Source organism: Triticum aestivum, chromosome 7A (assembly GCF_018294505.1).
Source record: "Triticum aestivum cultivar Chinese Spring chromosome 7A, IWGSC CS RefSeq v2.1, whole genome shotgun sequence".
Taxonomy (NCBI): Eukaryota; Viridiplantae; Streptophyta; class Magnoliopsida; order Poales; family Poaceae; genus Triticum; species Triticum aestivum.
The window spans coordinates 695801198-695823424 of NC_057812.1; positions in this window are offsets into that span (position 1 = coordinate 695801198).

The following is a 22227-nucleotide window of genomic DNA, read 5'->3' on the forward strand; positions in this document are numbered from 1 at the left end:
CTGCATCATCCCTTTCTCTTCGGGGAAAACCAACGCAGTGCTAAAAGAGATAGTAAGGTGTGTGGCTAGGAAGGATACACAGTGATCTCATGGATCGAGATCAGAAACAAGTGGTGCTCAATGTTGACAGTGAGTCTACAATTTTTCTACATAAGAATCCAGTGCGGCACAATAGGAGCAAGCACATTGATACGATGTATCACTATACAAAGGACTGCATGGAAGAAGGTAAGACGGAGGCCAACTATATTTGTACGATGTTCAGCTGACGGACATTCTGATCAAGGCATTGAATCGAGAGAAGTTCTCCGAGCTATGACATGATGACGTCGTGTTTATGGGGATGATTCTTGGAATTAAACCCGACGTCCGGTCCGATTACAAGTATGTATACAGGTCCAACTAGCCTAGGAATCCATTACCGAGTAGGATTAGTACTGGCCTAGGCTAGCTGTTATATATACGATGTAATACCCCTGTACTTTGTACCACCGTGGAATAAAGAAAAGCAACAGGAGCGACACGCCCCTGCGGCCATCAAATAATCTGAGTACGTGCATCGCTGAGTGCTTGATCGATCAAAGTATAGATCAATTTGCTGGTTGTCTACGTGCCTATATTGTCTGTTGTTCCGGCCAGAAGTACTAGTAATAGTACTATACGTCCACAAAAGGATAGATTGCTAGCTTGAGGCTAGCTTTACACTGAGGGTGGTCTATCACAAGCCAGGCGTTGCTTCATCGTCGTCTGTCGTCGATCGCTGCCTGTCGCCGGAAAGTACTCGGCGTTGAGAATGAGCCAACACGCACAAACTCAGTTCCATGATAGCAGCAAACAGCAAATAAATGAAATGGAACCTAACTGAAAACCTTGTTGGTCCTCGGAAGGTCTTCAGTTAGTCATGTCGCCGCAATCCATTTAGAGATTACACATTATCCTTCGTATCAAATGTTTGTGAATGCGCTCGTTTCAATCTCATCCGCCATTCCAGTGAGAAGAAGGGGGGGGGGGGGGGGCTTTTCAACTCCCTGGTGAATGCGCTTGCTTTTCATGAGCTGCATCTTTCGGACCGTGCGTTCATCTGGACAAATTGGCAGGATCCCCCTATCCTTGCCCATCTGGATCGTGCGTTCTTTGACAACGCCTGGAATGCTGCTTTCCCAGACTCCTCGCTTACCTCCCTCCCTCGTGTCACCTCTGATCACGTGCCTCTCCTGGTCACGGCTTCGACCAAGATCCCGACCCCACCGCGGTTCTTCTTCGAAATGGCCTGGCTTCTGGACCCGGCTTTCCTCCCCACTACTCTTCCCTCTTGGTCTGGTTCGATTCGTGGTACGGGTGCAGGCAGGATCCTCGCTGCTTGGAAGAAAGCATTCAGGTTTGCTGCCAAGGTTTGGAAAAGGCAGCACCGATTCATTCCCACCTTTGATAACGACTATCGGTTCCTGATTGACCTGTTTGATTTTCTGGAAGAAAACCGTGCTCTTTCTTCATATGAAGGCGCTCTTCGTCGCGACGCCCGCCTTGCTATTGCTGCCCTGCCCTGAGCTGACTTCTTTGCTAGTAGTGAAGTGTGTTCTCACTTAGCTGGAAAAGTCCATAATCCGATTTGACCTCGGGAGCTTGTCCACGGATCTGATCAAAGTATGGTTCCCTAGTGCCAAAAGTCCTAAAGCCTATGGCGCCAAGCATGGGGAGTCCGTGGAGAAGAAAAACTCTATTTCGCTATGGGCCAAAACTAGTGTTTTTTCGGATTTCTAGTCTAGTTTAAGTGCAAGGCTAGAGAGTTCTCTTCCAGTATTCATAGCTGACTGTCCGCTTGCTTGACTCGAACAAATAGCTTTTGTTTTCATAAGGCAGATCCCATTCCTCGAATGCAAAGGACAAGAAAGACAGATTCTGGCTGGAAGGAAGGGTTCTCGTATTGATTCTTCTGGTGCCCTACTTCCTGCGTCCGTTCGGCGTTAATGCGCGCACTGGCGGCAGCGTGGCAAACATCGCGCGGTGCGCGAGGGGGATGAGAACACCAAGTTCTTCCACGCCTCGGCCTCGCAGCGTCGCCGCCGCAACTGCGCCACTGCCCTGGAAGTCGAAGGGGTGCAGGTGCTCGACCATGCAGGGAAGGCCGCGGCCCTGCATGCCTTCTACGCAGCGCTGCTGGGCCGGCCCAGGGCGCTGGTCTGGCACTTCGACCTGGCGGCCTTATACGCTGGTGCCCCCTCTACGGACGGGCCAGCGCACCCCTTCACATGGGCCGAAATCAATGCGGCGGTGGACGCGCTCGACCGCGCAAGCGCTCCGGGCCCCGATGGGCTGGGACCTGCGTTCTACCAGGCGGCCTGGAGCGTGGTGGCGTCGGATCTTCTTCGTCTCTTCGACGAGTTCCACGTCGGCTTCGCCCACCTCGACGGCATCAACTGTGCCTACATCGCCTTGCTGCCCAAAGGGAGCGTTGTGCCATCCCCTGCCTCCTTCCGCCCGGTTTCGCTCGAAAATGGCAACGTCAAGATCTTGTGCAGAGGCCTGACCTCGCGGCTTCAGCAGCAAATCCTTCTCCTGATCAACGAAGATCAGTCAGACTTGTGTGGGGGCAAAGCATCTCGGAAAACTTCATCTACGCCACGGAGCTGGTGCAGTGCTACCATCGGCACCAAGCCCCCATGATGGTCCTGAAGCTTGACTTCGCCAAGGCATTCGACTCCATCAACTGGGCGAGCTTGCAAGCTGTGATTGAGGTCCGGGGTTTCCCGTCGCTCTGGTGCGACTGGATGGATGCCCTCTTCCAGTCCTCGCGCTCGGCGGTCCTGCTGAACGGGGTGCCCGGGCGGTGGTTCCAGGTGCGTTGCGGCCTCAGGCAGGGGGGCCCCATCTCCCCCTACCTCTTCCTCGTCGTCGCTGACGTGCTCCAGCGGCTCATCCGTCAGGATGGCGTGCTGCGTCACCCCCTCCTCCCTGACGCGCATGCAGTGGTGTTGCAGTACGTCGATGTTACGCTGATCATCGCACGTGCGTTTGATGTCTACTACACAATCTTATTCTTGTAGATGTTGTTGGCTCCAAGTGCAGAGGTTTGTAGGACAGTAGCAAATTTCCATCAAGTGGATGACCTAAGGTCTATCAATCCGTGGGAGGCGTAGGATGAAGATGGTCTCTCTCAAACAACCCTGCAACCAAATAACAAAGAGTCTCTTGTGTCCCCAACACACCCAATACAATGGTAAATTGTATAGGTGCACTAGTTTAGCGAGAGATAGTGATACAAGTGCAATATGGATGGTAGATATAGGTTTTTGTAATCTGAAGATATAAAAACAGCAAGGTAACTAATGATAAAAGTGAGCACAAACGGTATTGCAATGCGTTGAAACAAAAGCTAGGGTTCATACTTTCACTAGTGCAAGTTCTCTCAACAATAATAACATAATTGGATCATATAACTATCCCTCAACATGCAACAAAGAGTCACTCCAAAGTCACTAATAGCGGAGAACAAACGAAGAGATTATTGTAGGGTATGAAACCACCTCAAAGTTATACTTTCTGATCGATCTATTCAAGAGTCTGTAGTAAAATAACACGAAGCTATTCTTTCCGTTCAATCTATCCTAGAGTTCGTACTAGAATAACACGTTAAGTCATAAATCAACCAAAACCCTAATGTCACCTAGATACTCCAATGTCACCTCAAGTATACGTGGGTATGATTATCCGATATGCATCACACAATCTCAGATTCATCTATTCAACCAACACAAAGAACTTCAAAGAGTGCCCCAAAGTTTCTACCGGAGAGTCAAGACAAAAACGTGTGTCAACCCCTATGCATAAGTTCACGAGGTCACGGAACTCGCAAGTTGATCACCTACATCAAGTGGATCACGTGATATCCCATTATCACCACAGATAAGCACATGCAAGACATACATCAAGTGTTCTCAAATCCTTAAAGACTCAATCTGATAAGATAACTTCAAAGGGAAAACTCAATCCATTACAAGAGAGTAGAGGGGGAGAAACATCATAAGATCCAACTATAATAGCAAAGCTCGCGATACATAAAGATCGTGCCAAATCAAGAACACGAGAGAGAGAGAGAGAGAGAGAGAGAGAGAGATCAAACACATAGCTACTGGTACATACCCTCAGCCCCAAGGGTGAACTACTCCCTCCTCGTCATGGAGAGCGCCGGGATGATGAAGATGGCCACCGGAGAAGGATACCCCCCCTCCGGCAGGGTGCCAGAGCGGGTGTAGATTGGTTTTCGGTGGCTACAGAGGCTTCTGGCGGCGGAACTCCCGATCTAGGTTTCTTTCTGGAAGTTTGGGTATATATAAGAGGTTTTGGCGTCGAGAACAAGTCAGGGGGGTCTCCGGGCTGTCCATGAGGTAGGAGGTGCGCCCAGGGGGGTGGGCGCGCCCCCACCCTCGTGGGCAGCCCGGGACTCTTCTGGCCCAACTCTTTTACTCCATGTCCTTCTTCTGGTCCAAAAATAAGTTCCGTGAAGTTTTAGATCAATTAGACTCCGTTTGGTTTTCCTTTTCTGCGAAACTCAAAAACAAGGAAAAACAGAAACTAGCACTGGGCCCTAGGTTAATAGGTTAGTCCCAAAAATCATATGAAATAGCATATATATGCATATAAAACATCCAAGGTTGATAATATAATAGCATGGAACAATAAAAAATTATAGATACGTTGGAGACGTATCGAGCATCCCCAAGCTTAATTCCTGCTCGTCCTCGAGTAGGTAAATGATAAAAACAGAAATTTTGATGTGGAATGTTTTTTAGCATTTTCTTCAATGTAATTTTCTTTATTGTGGCATGAATGTTCAGATCCGAAAGATTCAGGATAAAAGTTTAATGTTGACATAAAAAAAATACTTCAAGCATGCTAACCAAGCAATTATGTCTTATCAAAATAACATAGCCAAAGAAAGCTTATCCCTACAAAATCATATAGTTTGGCCATGCTTCATTTTCATCACACAAAATGCTCTCATCATGCACAACCCCGATGACAAGCCAAACAATTGTTTCATACTTAGCCTTTTCAAACTCTTTCAACTTTTACGCAACATATGAGCGCGAGCCATGGACATAGCACTATGGGTGGAATAGAATATAATAACTGAGGTTGTGTGAGAAGACAAAAAGGAGAAAGTCTCACATTGACGTGGCTAATCAATGGGCTATGGAGATGCCCACCGATTGATGTCAATGCAAGGAGTAGGGATTGCCATGCAGCGGATGCACTAGAGCTATAAATATATGAAAGCTCATCAAAGAAACTAAGTGGGTGTGCATCCAACTTGCTTGCTCACGAAGACCTAGGGCCTTTGTGGAAGCCCATCATTGGAATATACAAGCCAAGTTCTATAATGAAAGATCCCACTAGTATATGAGAGTGACAAAATAAGAGACTCTCTATCATGAAGATCATGGTGCTACTTTGAAGAACAAGTGTGGAAAAAGGATAGTAACATTGTCCCTTCTCTCTTTTTCTCTCAGTTTTTTATTTGGGCCTTCTCTTCTTTTTTCTTGGCCTCTTTTTTTCTTTTTTTATTTGTCCGGAGTCTCACCCCGACTTGTGGGGGAATCATAGTCTCCATCATCCTTTCCTCACATGGGACAATGCTCTAATGATGATCATCACACTTTTATTTATTTACAACTCAAGAATTACAACTCGATCCTTAGAACAAAATATGACTCTATGTGAATGCCTTCGACGGTGTACCGGGATATGCGATGAATCAAGAGTGACATGTATGAAAAATTAAGCATGGTGGCTTTGCCACAAATACGATGTCAACTACATGATCATGCAAGGCAATATGAAAATGATGATGCGTGTCATAATAAACGGGACGGTGGAAAGTTGCATGGCATATATCTCAGAATGGCTATGGAAATGCCATAATAGGTAGGTATGGTGGCTGTTTTGAGGAAGATATAAGGGGCCAGTTCTTTTCGGCGATTCTCCCAGAATCATCACTCCATTTTTTACAATCCTATCTAGTTAAGGTCTAATTAGCTAGGATTGTAAAAAAATATATGGTGTGGTGATTATGGGAGAAGCAGGGGAGGGGCGATTCTGGTAGAATCGCCCAAAAGAACTGGCCCAAGGAGGCTTTTGTGTGATAGAGCGTATCATATCACGGGGTTTGGATGCACCGGCGAAGTTTGCACCAACTCTCAAGGTGAGAAAGGGCAATGCACGGTACCGAAGAGGCTAGAAGTAATGGAAGGGTGAGAGTGCGTATAATCCATGGACTCAACATTGTTCATAAAGAACTCACATACTTATTGCAAAAATCTACAAGTCATCAAAACCAAGCACTACGTGCATGCTCCTAGGGGGATATATTGGTAGGAAAAGACCATCGCTCGTCCCCGACCGCCACTTGATGTCAACTACACAACCTTCTTCTTGTAGACGTTGTTGGGCCTCCAAGTGCAGAGGTTTGTAGGACAGTAGCAAATTTCCCTCAAGTGGATGACCTAAGGTTTATCAATCCGTGGGAGGCGTAGGATGAAGATGGTCTCTCTCAAGCAACCCTGCAACCAAATAACAAAGAGTCTCTTGTGTCCCCAACACACCCAATACAATGGTAAATTGTATAGGTGCACTAGTTCGGCAAAGAGATGGTGATACAAGTGGTATATGGATAGTAGATAAAGGTTTTTGTAATCTGAAATTATAAAAACAGCAAGGTAGCAAGTGATAAAAGTGAGCATAAACGGTATTGCAATGACAGGAAATAGGGCCTAGGGTTCGTACTTTCGCTAGTGTAAGTTCCCTCAACAATGATAACATAATTAGATCACATAACGATCCCTCAACATGCAACAAAGAGTCACTCCAAAGTCACTAATAGCGGAGACCGAACGAAGAGATTATGGTAGGGTACGAAACCACCTCAAAGTTATTCTTTCCAATCAATCCGTTGGGCTATTCCTATAAGTGTCACAAACAGCCCTAGAGTTCGTACTAGAATAACACCTTAAGACACAAATCAACCAAAACCCTAATGTCACCTAGATACTCCAATGTCACCTCAAGTATCCGTGGGTATAATTATACGATATGCATCACACAATCTTAGATTCATCTATTCAACCAACACAAAGGACCTCAAAGACTGGCCCAAAGTTCTACCGGAGAATCACGACGAAAACGTGTGCCAACTCCTATACATAGGTTCATGGGCGGAACCTGCAAGTTGATCACCAAAACATACATCAAGTGAATCATGTGGTATCCCATTGTCACCACAGATACGCACGGCAAGACATACATCCAGTGTTCTCAAATCTTTAAAGACTCAATCCGATAAGATAACTCCAAAGGGGAAACTCAATTCATTACAAGAGAGTGGAGGGGGAGGAGAAACATAAGATCCAACTATAATAGCAAAGCTCGCGATACATCAAGATCGTGCCAGATCAAGAACACAAGAGAGAGAGAGAGATCAAACACATAGCTACTGGTACATACCATCAGCCCTGAGGGAGAACTACTCCCTCCTCATCATGGAGAGCACCAGGATGATGAAGATGGCCACCAGAGAGGGATTGCCCCCTTCGGCAGGGTGCCGGAACGGGTCTAGATTGGTTTTCGGTGGCTACGGAGGCTTCTGGCGGCGGAACTCCAATTCTATTGTGCTCCCGGATGTTTTTAGGGTATATGGAGATATATAGGCGGAAGAAGTACGTCAGGGGGGCACGAGGGGCCCACGAGGGTGGAGGGCGCGCCCTAGGGGGTGGGCGCCCCCCCCCCTACTTCGTGGCCTCCTCAAAGATTCCCTTAGGTGCACTTCAAGTCTTCTGGGCTTCTTCTGATCCAAAAATGAGTTCCGTGGAGTTTCAGGTCTATTGGACTCCGTTTGATTTTCCTTTTCTTCGAAACCCTAAAACAAGGTAAAAACAGAAACTGGCACTGGGCTCTGGGTTAATAGGTTAGTCCCAAAAATGATATAAAAGTGTATAATAGAGCCCATAAACATTCAAAATAGTAGATAATATAGCATGGAGCAATCAAAAATTATAGATACCTTGGAGACGTATCAGCATCCCCAAGCTTAATTCCTGCTCGTCCTCGAGTAGGTAAATGCTAAAAATTGATTTTTTGATGCGGAGTGCTACTTGGCATAATTTCAATGTAATTTTTGTTAATTGTTGTATGAATATTAAGATCTGAAAGATTCAAGATAAAAGTTCATATTGACATAAAAATAATAATACTTCAAGCATACTAACTAAGCAATCATGTCTTCTCAAAATAACATGGCCAAAGAAAGTTCATCCCTACAAAATAATATGGTTTGTCATGTTTCATTTTCGTCACACAAGAATGCTCTCATCATGCATAACCCCGATGACAAGCCAAGCAATTGTTTCATACTTTAGTAATCTCAAACCTATAAACCTTCACGCAATACATGAGCGCGAGCCATGGATATAGCACTATGGGTGGAATAGAATAATGAGGGGGTTATGTGGAGAAGACAAAAAGGAGAAAGTCTCACATCAACGAGGCTAATCAATGGGCTATGGAGATGCCCATCGATTGATGTTAATGCAAGTAGTAGGGATTGCCATGCAACGGATGCACTAGAGCTATAAATGTATGAAATCTCAACAAAAGAAACTAAGTGGGTGTGCATCCAACTTGCTTGCTCACGAAGACCTAGGGCACTTGAGGATGCCCATTGTTGGAATATACAAGACAAGTTCTATAATGAAAAATTCCCACTAGTATATGAAAGTGACAAAACAAGAGACTCTCTATCATGAAGATATAAGGAGGTTTATGTGTGAAAGGGCATATCATATCACGGGGTTTGGATGCACCAGCGAAGTTTGCACCAACTCTCAATGTGAGAAAGGGCAATGCATGGTACCTAAGAGGCTAGCAATGATGGAAGGGTAAGAGTGCGTATAAGCCATGGACCCAATATTAGTCATAAAGAACTCACATACTTATTGCAAAAATCTATAGGTCATCAAAAACCTCAGCACTACATGCATGCTCCTAGGGGGATAGATTGGTAGGAAAAGACCATCGCTCGTCCCCGACCGCCACTCATAAGGAGGACAATCGAATAAAACCTCATGTTTCAAATTTGTTACATAACGTTTACCATACGTGCATGCTACTGGACTTGCAAACTTCAACACAAGCACTTCTCAAATTCACAACTACTCAACTAGCACGACTTTGATATTATTACCTCCATATCTCAAAACAATCATCAAGTATTAAACTTCTCCTAGTATTCAAAACACTCATAAGAAAGTTTTTACTAGTCTTGAATAGCTAGCATATTAGGATTAAGCACATTACCATGCTGCTTAAGACTCTCAAAATAATATAAGTGAAGCATGAGAGTTCATCTATTTCTTCAAAATAAAACTACCACCATGCTCTAAAAGATATAAGTGAAGTACTAGAGCAAACAATAAACTACTCCGAAAGATATAAGTGAAGATCAATGAGTAGTCGAATAATTATGCAACTATGTGAAGACTCTCTAACATTTAAGAATTTCACATCTTGATATTTTATTCAAACAGCAAGCAAAACAAAAGTAAATAAAATGACGCTCCAAGCAAAACACATATCATGTGGCGAATAAAAATATAGCTCCAAGTAAAATTACCGATGAACGAAGACGAAAGAGGGGATGCCTTCTGGGGCATCCCCAAGCTTAGGCTTTTGGTTGTCCTTGAATATTACCTTGGGGTGCCTTGAGCATCTCCAAGATTAGGCTATTGCCAATCCTTATTCCATAGTCCATCGAATCCTTACCCAAAACTTGAAAACTTCACAACACAAATCTTAACAGAAAACTTGTGAGCTCCGTTAGCGAAAGAAAACAAAACACCACTTCAAGGTACTGTAATGAACTCATTATTTATTTATATTTGTGTTAAACCTACTGTATTCCAACTTCTCTATGGTTTATAGACTCTTTTACTAGCCATAGATTCATCAAAATAAGCAAACAACACACGAAAAATGGAATCTGTCAAAAACAGAACAGTCTGTAGTAATCTGTAAATAACGCAAACTTCTGGAACCCCAAAAATTCTAAACTAAATTTCTGGACGTGAGGAATTTATCTATTAATCATCTGCAAAAAGAATTAACTAAATAGCACTCTCCAATAAACAATGGCAGCAATTCTTGTGAGCGCTAAAGTTTCTGTTTTTTACAGCAAGATCAACAAGACTTTCCCAAGTCTTCCCAAAGGTTCTACTTGGCACAAACACTAATTAAAAGCATAAAACCACATCTAAACAGAGGCTAGATGAATTATTTATTACTAAACAGGAACAAAAAACAAGGAACTAAGATAAAATTGGGTTGCCTCGCAACAAGCGCTATCGTTTAACGCCCCTAGCTAGGCATGATGATTTCAATGATGCTCACATAAAGGATAAGAATTGAAACATAAAGAGAGCATCATGAAGAATATGAATAGAACATTTAAGTCTAGCCCACTTCCTATGCATAGGGATTTTGTGAGCAAACAACTTGTGGGAACAAGAATCAACTTGCATAGGAAAGCAAAACAAGCATAACTTCAAAACTTTATGCACATAGAGAGGAAACTTGGTATTATTGCAATTCCTACAAGCATATATTCCTCCCTCATAATAATTTTAAGTAGCATCATGAATGAATTCGACAATATAACCAGCACCTAAAGCATTCTTTTCATGATCTACAAGCGTAGAAAATTTACTACTCTCCACATAAGCAAAATTCTTCTCATGAATAATGGGAGTATCATAAGAGACTCGAATACTATAAATTATTTCCACATTAAAAGAGTAATGTTCAGAAAATGAGTAACCATAATCATGACAAGTTTTATAAATATAATCACTACTTTTTATAGCATAAGTAGGTAGGAGGCATGCTATCATTATTATAAATTTGCATATCAAAACTTGGGAGACTAAAAATATCATCTTTATTAAACGTAGCATCCCCAAGCTTGGGAAAAACATTAATTGCAGCAAATATATTCTCAAAAACATCATATTCATCAAACATAGCATCCCCAATCTTGGGCCTTTTCATATCATAAGCATAATCACCCTCATCATTAATAGTATAGATAGCACCAATAGTATAGCAATTATCATATTCTTCCAAGCAAGTGCCAAAAAGATTTTCAAGATCATAAGAAGTATCATTATCTTCCACAATTATATTTTCATGAGGCACAATAGTAATAGGAGCAGCATTATTTGGAAGAGATATATTTTTACCTCTCTTCCTTTTTGGAGCTCCTTATTAATGAGATTGGTTGAATAGGAGGCTCCTTCTCGTTACCTGATTCATCATAAGAAATAATAGGAGGATATTGGGAAGTCTCTTCCCTTTCGTTAGTATTCTCTTCATCTTCTATTTGTTTTCTTTTCTTTATGTATTTGGCAATATAAGGATTTTCAATACAATCACCGCACAATACATATAAATTTCCTCTAGATCAAAGCCAAGAAGTTTGTAACGGGCAAATTCTCGAAGATGATAGGTTAAACGTTTCATTTCTTCATAACCCATAAGCAGACTAAGTTCATTATAATTTGCAAGGGAAATCAACTCATCACAATGTTTGGACACGATTAGATCATGAAACAATTTGCATCAGATGGTTAAATGACCACGTTCATTACAAAGCTCACAAGTATGGCTAAGAAAATTTAAATTTTCAGCACAATCATCTAGCCTTTCTTGCAACAATTTAGTTTCTAAGTACTTGTGCTTCTTGCAATATCTATCTTCTCTATTTGGTGTGTACTTACAAACCCAATGCACTCCACAAAAATTGACATGTTTATAGGAGACATTTTCATCATAACTAGTGCAATCATCATTAGTATCATGGATACTCAAAGAATTTGTACTAACAACATTGCAATCATGCTCATCATTCAAATATTTAGTGCCAAACATTTTATAGATTTCTTCTTCTAGCACTTGAGCAAAATTATCCTTTCCATCATACTCACGAAAGATATTAAAAAGGTGAAGCGTATGAGACAAACTCAATTCCATTTTTTTATAATTTTCTTTTATAGACTAAACTAGTGATAAAACAAGAAACTAAAAGACTTGATTGCAAGATCTAAAGGTATACCTTCAAGCACTCACCTCCCCGGCAACGGCGCCAGAAAAGAGCTTGATGTCTACTACACAACCTTCTTCTTGTAGACGTTGTTGGGCCTCCAAGTGCAAAGGTTCGTAGGATAGTAGCAAATTTCCCTCAAGTGGATGACCTAAGGTTTATCAATCCGTGGGAGGCGTAGGATGAAGATGGTCTCTCTCAAGCAACCCTGCAACCAAATAACAAAGAGTCTCTTGTGTCCCCAACACACCCAATACAATGGTAAATTCTATAGGTGCACTAGTTCGGCGAAGAGATGGTGATACAAGTGGTATATGTATAGTAGATAAAGGTTTTTGTAATCTGAAATTATAAAAACAGCAAGGTAGCAAGTGATAAAAGTGAGAATAAACGGTATTGCAATGATAGGAAATAGGACCTAGGGATCATACTTTTTGCTAGTGTAAGTTCCCTCAACAATGATAACATAATTGGATCACATACCTATCCCTCAACATGCAACAAAGAGTCACTCCAAAGTCACTAATAGAGGAGAACGAACGAAGAGATTATGGTAGGGTACGAAACCACCTCAAAGTTATTCTTTCCAATCAATCCATTGGGCTATTCCTATAAGTGTCACAAACAGCTCTAGAGTTCGTACTAGAATAACACCTTAAGTCACAAATCAACCAAAACCCTAATGTCACCTAGATACTTCAATGTCACCTCAAGTATCCGTGGGTATGATTATATGATATGCATCACACAATCTCAGATTCATCTATTCAACCAACACAAAGGACCTCAAAGAGTGCCCCAAAGTTCTACCGGAGAATCACGACGAAAACGTGTGCCAACCCCTATGCATAGGTTCATGGGCGGAACCCGCAAGTTGATCACCAAAACATACATCAAGTGAATCACGTGGTATCCCATTGTCACCACAGATACGCACGGCAAGACATACATCCAGTGTTCTCAAAACTTTAAAGACTCAATCCGATAAGATAACTCCAAAGGGGAAACTCAATTCATTACAAGAGAGTAGAGGGGGAGGATAAACATAAGATCCAACTATAATAGCAAAGCTCGCAATGCATCAAGATCGTGCCAAATCAAGAACACGAGAGAGAGAGAGAGAGATCAAACACATAGCTACTTGTACATACCCTCAGCCCCGAGGGAGAACTACTCCCTCCTCGTCATGGAGAGCACCAGGATGATGAAGATGGCCACCGGAGAGGGATTGCCCCCTCCGGCAGGGTGCCGGAACGGGTCTAGATTGGTTTTCGGTGGCTACGGAGGCTTCTGGCGGCGAAACTCCCGGCCTATTGTGCTCCCGGATGTTTTTAGGGTATATGGAGATATATAGGCGGAAGAAGTACGTCAGGGGGGGCACGAGGGGCCCATGAGGGTGGCGGGCGTGCCCTAGGGGGTGGGCGTGCCCTAGGGGGTGGCCGTGCCCCCTACCTCGTGGCCTCCTCGAAGCTTCCCTTACGTGCACTTCAAGTCTTCTGGGCTTCTTCTGATCCAAAAATGAGTTCCGTGAAGTTTTAGGTCAATTGGACTCCGTTTGATTTTCCTTTTCTTCGAAACCCTAAAACAAGGTAAAAACAGAAACTGGCACTGGGCTCTCGGTTAATAGGTTGGTCCCAAAAATGATATAAAAGTGTATAATAAAGCCCATAAACATTCAAAACAGTAGATAATATAGCATGGAGCAATCAAAAATTATAGATACGTTGGAGACGTTTCACCACTCATAAGGAAATCAATCAAAGAACACCCCATGCCAGGGGCGGAGCCAGGAATTTTGTGAAGCCTGGGCAAGTTTAAACCTAAGTGTCTAATTTGAGAATTGAAATCAGGTGTTCGGGTCAAAACTTTTTCTTGCTACCGGTTTTCCCGGTAGAGGTTGCCAGAACCGGTTTTCGAAAAATTTTGGAGTTCTTACGTAAAAGTATTTAAATGGGGTTTGAGTCGTCCCTAACCCATTGCGGCCATGTTTTTTAAAACTCCAACAACGTTAAAATCAAAATCAAGTTGGCAAGATTGGTAGTCGATCCCATGACCTCAAAAGCACTTTCACCCAGCTAGGTGATATGTTGTGTTACAATATGCATATGGGTTCTATTTGACACTACCTGAATGTGTGTAGCAAACAAAAATTGTGGTCCGAGGAAATATCTGGTAACTAGTCGATTTCCGAAAATTTCAACCAGTATAAAAATGTTTGTTCAGATACACAACATATAAAGCAGCACTGAAATCATGTATCAAAAATCTACATTAATAATAATGAAGTAAAATGATGAACATAATAGTCATACAATTGTAATTTCAAAGTGAACTGCTCGATCCGTAGATAAATATAAGATATTTTAAATCTCTAGTTTACATTGTTTACAGAGTAATATATAACCTGATGACCAAGACCCCATGTTCTAACATCAAAATTTAAACCCTAATAAGTATTTTTAAACTTCAAATTAGTTAGCTATCTCACCTAATCACCGAGGTGTGAACAAGCAGCCGGCTCCGCTCCGGCTCAGTACACCACCGGCCACGCGCCCAACCAAGGCGAGCCTTCACTCGCCGCCGCTCGCCGGTCTGTCTCTGGTCGACCTAGGGTGCCGCCGTCTCGAACTGCTGAACAACTACATCGTTGGGTTTTCTCAAAAAATAAAAGAAAAGCTACATCATGGGGAGATGGAGCGATCCAGCGATCGTGTGGTTCTTCTCGTCTGGGAGGCAACAATCGAATAGACTGCTTGCTAGGCCAGTAGCGCAGTAGCCCAGTAGCCCAGTAGCCAATAGGCCTAGTGCTCATTTGACTTGAGTAATCCAACGCCAGGGAAGGCTTGTCTCACCGAACTTTAAAGAAGGCCATTAGCTAATTAACCAGCGATGACCGGCCCAGCTGCCCCGGTACATCACGATGCGGTGACGATTTTTTCGGCTGTAATGGGGCCATCATAGCTGGTGCCTAGCTAGCGAGCCCAGGCAAGTTCCTAGGCACGCCGGGCGCTGGCTCCGCCACTGCCCCATGCTTCAAATTTGTCACACAACGTTTACCATATATGCATGCTACGGGACTTGCAAACTTCAACACAAGTATTTCTCAATTTCACAATTACTCAACTAGCACACCTCTAATATTACCACCTTTATATCTCAAAACAACTATCAAGTATCAAACTTCTCTTAGTATTTAATGTATTTTCAGGTTTTATCTTGGATGCCTATCATCTTAGGACTAATTTTATAACCAAAGCAAATTACCATGTTCTTCTAAAGGACTCTCAAAATAATATAAGTGAAGCATGAGAGATCAATTATTTCTATAAAATATAACCATCGCAACGGATGCACTAGAGCTATAAATGTATGAAAGCTCAACAAAAGAAACTAAGTGGGTGTGCATCCAACTTGCTTGCTCGCGAAGACCTAGGGCACTTGAGGAGGCCCATTGTTGGAATATACAAGCCAAGTTCTATAATGAAAAAAATTCCCACTAGTATATGAAAGTGACAAAACAAGAGATTCTCTATCATGAGGATTATGGTGCTACTTTGAAGCACAAGTGTGGGAAAGGATAGTAGCATTGTCCCTTCTCTCTTTTCTCTCATTTTTATGGCCTTTCTCTTCTTTTTTTGGGCCTTCTCTTTTTTATGGCCTTTCTCTCTCTTTTTTTATTTTTTTATTTATTTCCTCACTTGGGACAATGCTCTAGAAAATGATGATCATCACACTTCTATTTATTTACAACTCAATGATTACAACTCGATGCTAGAACAAAAGATGACTCTATATGAATGCCTCCGGTGGTGTACCGGGATTGCGATGAATCAAGAGTGACATGTATGGAAGGATTGTAAACGGTGGCTTTGCCACAAATACGATGTCAACTACATGATCATGCAAAGCAATATGACAATGATGAATGTGTCATGATAAACGGAATGGTGGAAAGTTGCATGGCAATATATCTCGGAAGGCTATGGAAATGCCATAATAGGTAGGTATGGTGGCTGTTTTGAGGAAGATATAAGGCGGTTTATGTGTGAAAGGGCATATCATATCACGGGGTTTGGATGCACCGGCGAAGTTTGCACCAACTCTCAATGTGAGAAAGGGCAATGCATGGTACCGAAGAGGCTAGCAATGATTGAAGGGTGAGAGTGCGTATAATCCATGGACTCAACATTAGTCATAAAGAACTCACATACTTATTGCAAAAATCTACAAGGCATCAAAAACCTCGGCACTACGCGCATGCTCCTAGGGGGATTGATTGGTAGGAAAAGACCATCGCTCGTCCCCGACCGCCACTCATAAGGAGGACAATCAAATGACATCTCATGTTTCAAATTTGTTACATAATGTTTACCATACGTGCATGCTACGGGACTTGCAAACTTCAACACAAGCATTTCTCAATTTCACAACTACTCAACTAGCACGACTTTGATATTATTACCTCCATATCTCAAAACAATCATCAAGCATCAAACTTCTCATAGTATTCAATGCACTCTATATGAAAGTTTTTATTATATCCCTCTTGGATGCCCATCATATTAGGACTAGTTTGATAACCAAAGCAAACTACCATGATGTTCTAAAGACTCTCAAAATAATATAAGTGAAGAATGAGAGATCAATTATTTTTATAAAATAAAACTACCACCATTCTCTAAGAAGATATAAGTGAAGCACTAGAGCAAATGACAAACTTCTCCAAAAGATATAAGTGAAGCTCAATGAGTAGTCGAATAATTATGCAACTATGTGAAGACTCTCTAACATTTAATAATTTCATATCTTGGTATTTTATTCAAACAGCAAGCAAAACTAAATAAAATAAAATGACGCTCCAAGCAAAACACATATCATGTGGCGAATAAAAATATAGCTCCAAGTAAAGTTACCGATGAACGAAGACGAAAGAGGGGATGCCTTCCGGGGCATCCCCAAGCTTATGCTTTTGGTTGTCCTTGAATATTACCTTGGGGTGCCTTGGGCATCCCCAAGCTTAGGCCCTTGCCACTCCTTATTCCATAGTCCATCGAATCTTTACCCAAAACTTGAAAACTTCACAACAGAAAACTTAACAGAAAACTTATAAGCTCCGTTAGCGAAACAAAACAAAACACCACTTCAAGGTACTGTAATGAACTTATTCTTTTTTTTAGCTGAATGAAATTATTCTTTATTTATATTGGTGTTAATCCTACTGTATTCCAAATTATCTATGGTTCATACCCTCCGATACTACTCATAGATTCATCAAAATAACCAAACAACACACCAAAAACAGAATCCGTCAAAAACAGAACAGTCTGTAGTAATCTGGATCAAACGTATACTTCTGGAACTCATAAAATTCTCAAATAAATTGCTGGACGTGAGGAATTTATCTATTAATCATCTGCAAAAATAATTAACTAAATAGAACTCTCCAATAAAACAATGGAAGCAATTCTCGTGAGCACTAAAGTTTCTATTTTTTACAGCAAGATCAACAAGACTTTCCCCAAGTCGTCCCAACAGTTCTACTTGGCACAAACACTAATTAAAACATAAAAAATCAATCATAACAGAGGCAAGATAAATTATTTATTACTAAACAGGAGCAAAAAGTAAGGAACAAAAATAAAGTTGGGTTGCCTCCCAACAAGCGCTATCGTTTAACGCCCCTAGCTAGGCATGATGATTTCAATGATGCTCACATAAAGGATAAGAATTGAAACATAAAGAGAGCATCAAGAAGAATATTACTAGCACATTTAAGCCTAACCCACTTCCTATGCATAGGGATTTTGTGTGCAAACAACTTATGAGAACAATAATCAACTAGCATAGGAGGGCAAAACAAGCATAACTTCAAGATTTTAAGCACATAGAGAGGAAACTTGATATTATTGCAATTCCTACAAGCATATATTCCTCCCTCATAATAATTTTCAGTAGCATCATGAATGAATTCAACAATATAACCATCACATAAAGCATTCTTTTCATGATCTACAAGCATAGAAAATTTACTACTCTCCATATAAGCAAAATTCTTCTCATGAATAATAGTGGGAGAAAACTCAACAAAATAACTATCATGTGATTGAAAATTAAGATCAAGATGACAAGTTTCATGGTTATCACTATTCTTTAAAGCATATGTGTCATCACAATAATCATCATAGATAGGAGGCATGCTTTCATCATAATAAATTTGCTCATCAAAACTTGGCGGACAAAAAATATCATCTTCATCAAACATAGCTTCCCCAAGCTTGTGGCTTTGTATATCATTAGCATCATAGATATTCAAGGAATTCATACTAACAACATTGCAATCATGATCATCATTCAAAGATTTAGTGCCAAACATTTTAATACATTCTTCTTCTAACACTTTGGCACAATTATCGGAATCCTTATTTTCACGAAAGACGTTAAAAAGATGAAGCGTATGAGGCAAACTTAATTCCATTTTTTGTAGTTTTCTTTTATAAACTAAACTAGTGATAAAACAAGAAACTAAAAGACTCAATTGCAAGATCTAAAGATATACCTTCAAGCACTCACCTCCCCGGCAACGGCACCAGAAAAGAGCTTGATGTCTAATACACAACCTTCTTCTTGTAGACGTTGTTGGGCCTCCAAGTGCAAAGGTTTGTAGGACAGTAGCAAATTTCCCTCAAGTGGATGACCTAAGGTTTATCAATCCGTGGGAGGCGTAGGATGAAGATGGTCTCTCTCAAGCAACCCTGCAACCAAATAACAAAGAGTTTCTTGTGTCCCCAACACACCTAATACAATGGTAAATTGTATAGGTGCAGTAGTTCGGCGAAGAGATGGTGATACAAGTGCAATATGGTTAGTAGATATAGGTTTTTGTAATCTGAAAATATAAAAACAGCAAGGTAACTAGTGATAAAAGTGAGCATAAATGGTTGCAATGATAGGAAACAAGGCCTAGGGTTCATACTTTCACTAGTGCAAGTCCTGTCAACAATAATAACATAATTGGATCATATAACTATCCCTCAACATGCAGCAAAGAGTCACTCCAAAGTCACTAATAGCGGAGAACAAATGAAGAGATTATGGTAGGGTACAAAACCACCTCAAAGTTATTCTTTCCAATTAATCCGTTGGGCTATTCCTATAAGTGTCACAAACAGCCCTAGAGTTCGTACTAGAATAACACCTTAAGACACAAATCAACCAAAACCCTAAAGTCACCTAGATACTCCAATGTCACCTCAAGTATCCATGGGTATGATTATACGATAAGCGTCACACAATCTCAGATTCATCTATTCAACCAACACATAGAACCTCAAAGAGTGCCCCAAAGTTTCTACCGGAGAATCACGACGAAAACATGTGCCAACCCCTATGCATAGGTTCATGGGCGGAACCCACAAGTTGATCACCAAAATATACATCAAGTGAATCACGTGATATCCCATTGTCACCACAGATACGCACGGCAAAACATACATCAAGTGTTCTCAAATCCTTAAAGACTCAATCCGATAAGATAACTTCAAAGGGGAAACTCAATCCATTACAAGAGAGTAGAGGGGGAGAAACATCATAGGATCCAACTATAATAGCAAAGCTCGCGATACATCAAGATCGTGCCAAATCAAGAACACGAGAGAGAGAGAGAGAGAGATCAAACACATAGCTACTGGTACATACCCTCAGCCCCGAGGGTGGACTACTCCCTCCTCGTCATGGAGAGCGTCGGGATGATGAAGATGGCCACCGGAGAGGGATTGCCCCCTTTGGCAGGGTGCCGGAACGGGTCTAGATTGGTTTTCGGTGGCTACGGAGGCTTCTGGCGGCGGAACTCCCGATCTATAATGTTCCCCGGTCGTTTTAGGGTATATGGAGATATATATAGGTGGAAGAAGTACGTCAGGGGAGCCACGAGGGGCCCACGAGGGTGGAGGGCGCGCCCAGGGGGGTGGGCGCGCCCCCTGTCTCCAAGTCTCCCGGGTGCTTTCCTTCCAAAAATAAGTTCCGTGAAGTTTCAGGTCAATTGGACTCCGTTTGATTTTCCTTTTCTGCGATACTCTAAAACAAGGAAAAAACAGAAACTGGCACTGGGCTCTAGGTTAATAGGTTAGTCCCAAAAATCATATAAAATAGCATATAAAGGCATATAAAACATCCAAGGTTGATAATATAATAGCATGGAACAATCAAAAATTATATATACGTTGGAGACGTATCAAATATCTACTGTATTCCAACTTCTCTATGGTTCATACCCTCCGATACTACTCATAGATTCATCAAAATAAGCAAACAACACATAGAAAACAGAATCTGTCAAAAACAGAACAATCTCTAGTAATCTGTATCAAACGTATACTTCTGGAACTCAAAAAATTCTAAAATAAATTGGTGGATGTGAGGAATTTGTCTATTAATCATCTGAAATAAACTCGTAAGCTCCGTTAGTACCATAGGTGATGTCTACTACACAACCTTCTTCTTGTAGACGTTGTTGGGCCTCCAAGTGTAGAGGTTTGTAGGATAGTAGCAAATTTCCCTCAAGTGGATGACCTAAGGTCTATCAATCCGTGGGAGGCGTAGGATGAAGATGGTCTCTCTCAAACAAGCCTACAACCAAATAACAAAGAGTCTCTTGTGTCCCCAACACACCCAATACAATGGTAAATTGTATAGGTGCACTAGTTCGGCGAAGAGATGGTGATACAAGTGCAATATGGATGGTAGATATAGGTTTTTGTAATCTGAAAATATAAAAACAGCAAGGTAACTAATGATAAAAGTTAGCGTAAACGGTATTGCAATGCTAGGAAACAAGGCATAGGGTTCATACTTTCACTAGTGCAAGTTCTCTCAACAATAATAACATAATTGGATCACATAACTATCCCTCAACATGCAACAAAGAGTCACTCCAAAGTCACTAATAGCGGAGAACAAACGAAGAGATTATGGTAGGGTACGAAACCACCTCAAAGTTATTCTTTCCAATTAATCCGTTGGGCTATTCCTATAAGTGTCACAAACAGCCCTAGAATTCGTACTAGAATAACACCTTAAGACACAAATCAACCAAAACCCTAATGTCACCTAGATACTCCAATGTCACCTCAAGTATCCGTGGGTATATACGATATGAATCACACAATCTCAGATTCATCTATTCAACCAACACATAGAACCTCAAAGAGTGCCCCAAAGTTTCTACCGGAGAGTCAAGACGAAAACGTGTGCCAACCCCTATGCATAGATTCCCAAGGTCACGGAACCCGCAAGTTGATCACCAAAACATACATCAAGTGGACCAATAGAATACCCCATTGTCACCACGGGTATCCCATGCAAGACATACATCAAGTGTTCTCAAATCCTTAAAGACTCAATCTGATAAGATAACTTCAAAGGGAAAACTCAATCCATTACAAGAGAGTAGAGGGGGAGAAATATCATAAGATCCAACTATAATAGCAAAGCTCGCGATACATCAAGATCGTACCACCTCAAGAACACGAGAGAGAAAGATCAAACACATAGCTACTAGTACATACCCTCAGCCCTGAGGGAGAACTACTCCCTCCTCGTCATGGAGAGCACCGGGATGATGAAGATGGCCACCGGAGAGGGAACCCCCATCCGGCAGGGTGCCGGAACGGGTCTAGATTGGCTTTTGGTGGCTACGGAGGCTTCCGGCGGCGGAACTAACAATCTATTGTGCTCCTCGAAGTTTTTAGGGTATATGGGTATATATGGGAGGAAGAAGTACGTCGGTGGACCTCCGGGCTGTCCACGAGGCAGGGGGCGCGCCCCCCACCCTCGTGGGCACCGGGACTCTCCTGGTCCAACTCCGATACTCTGTGGGCTTCTTCTGGTCCAAAAATAAGTTCCGTGAAGTTTCAGGTCAATTGGACTCCATTTGATTTTCCTTTTCTGTGATACTCTAAAACAAGGAAAAAACAGAAACTTGCACTGGGCTCTGGGTTAATAGGTTAGTCCCAAAAATAATATAAAAGTGTTTAATAAAGCCCATAAACATCCAAAACAGATAATATAATAGCATGGAACAATCA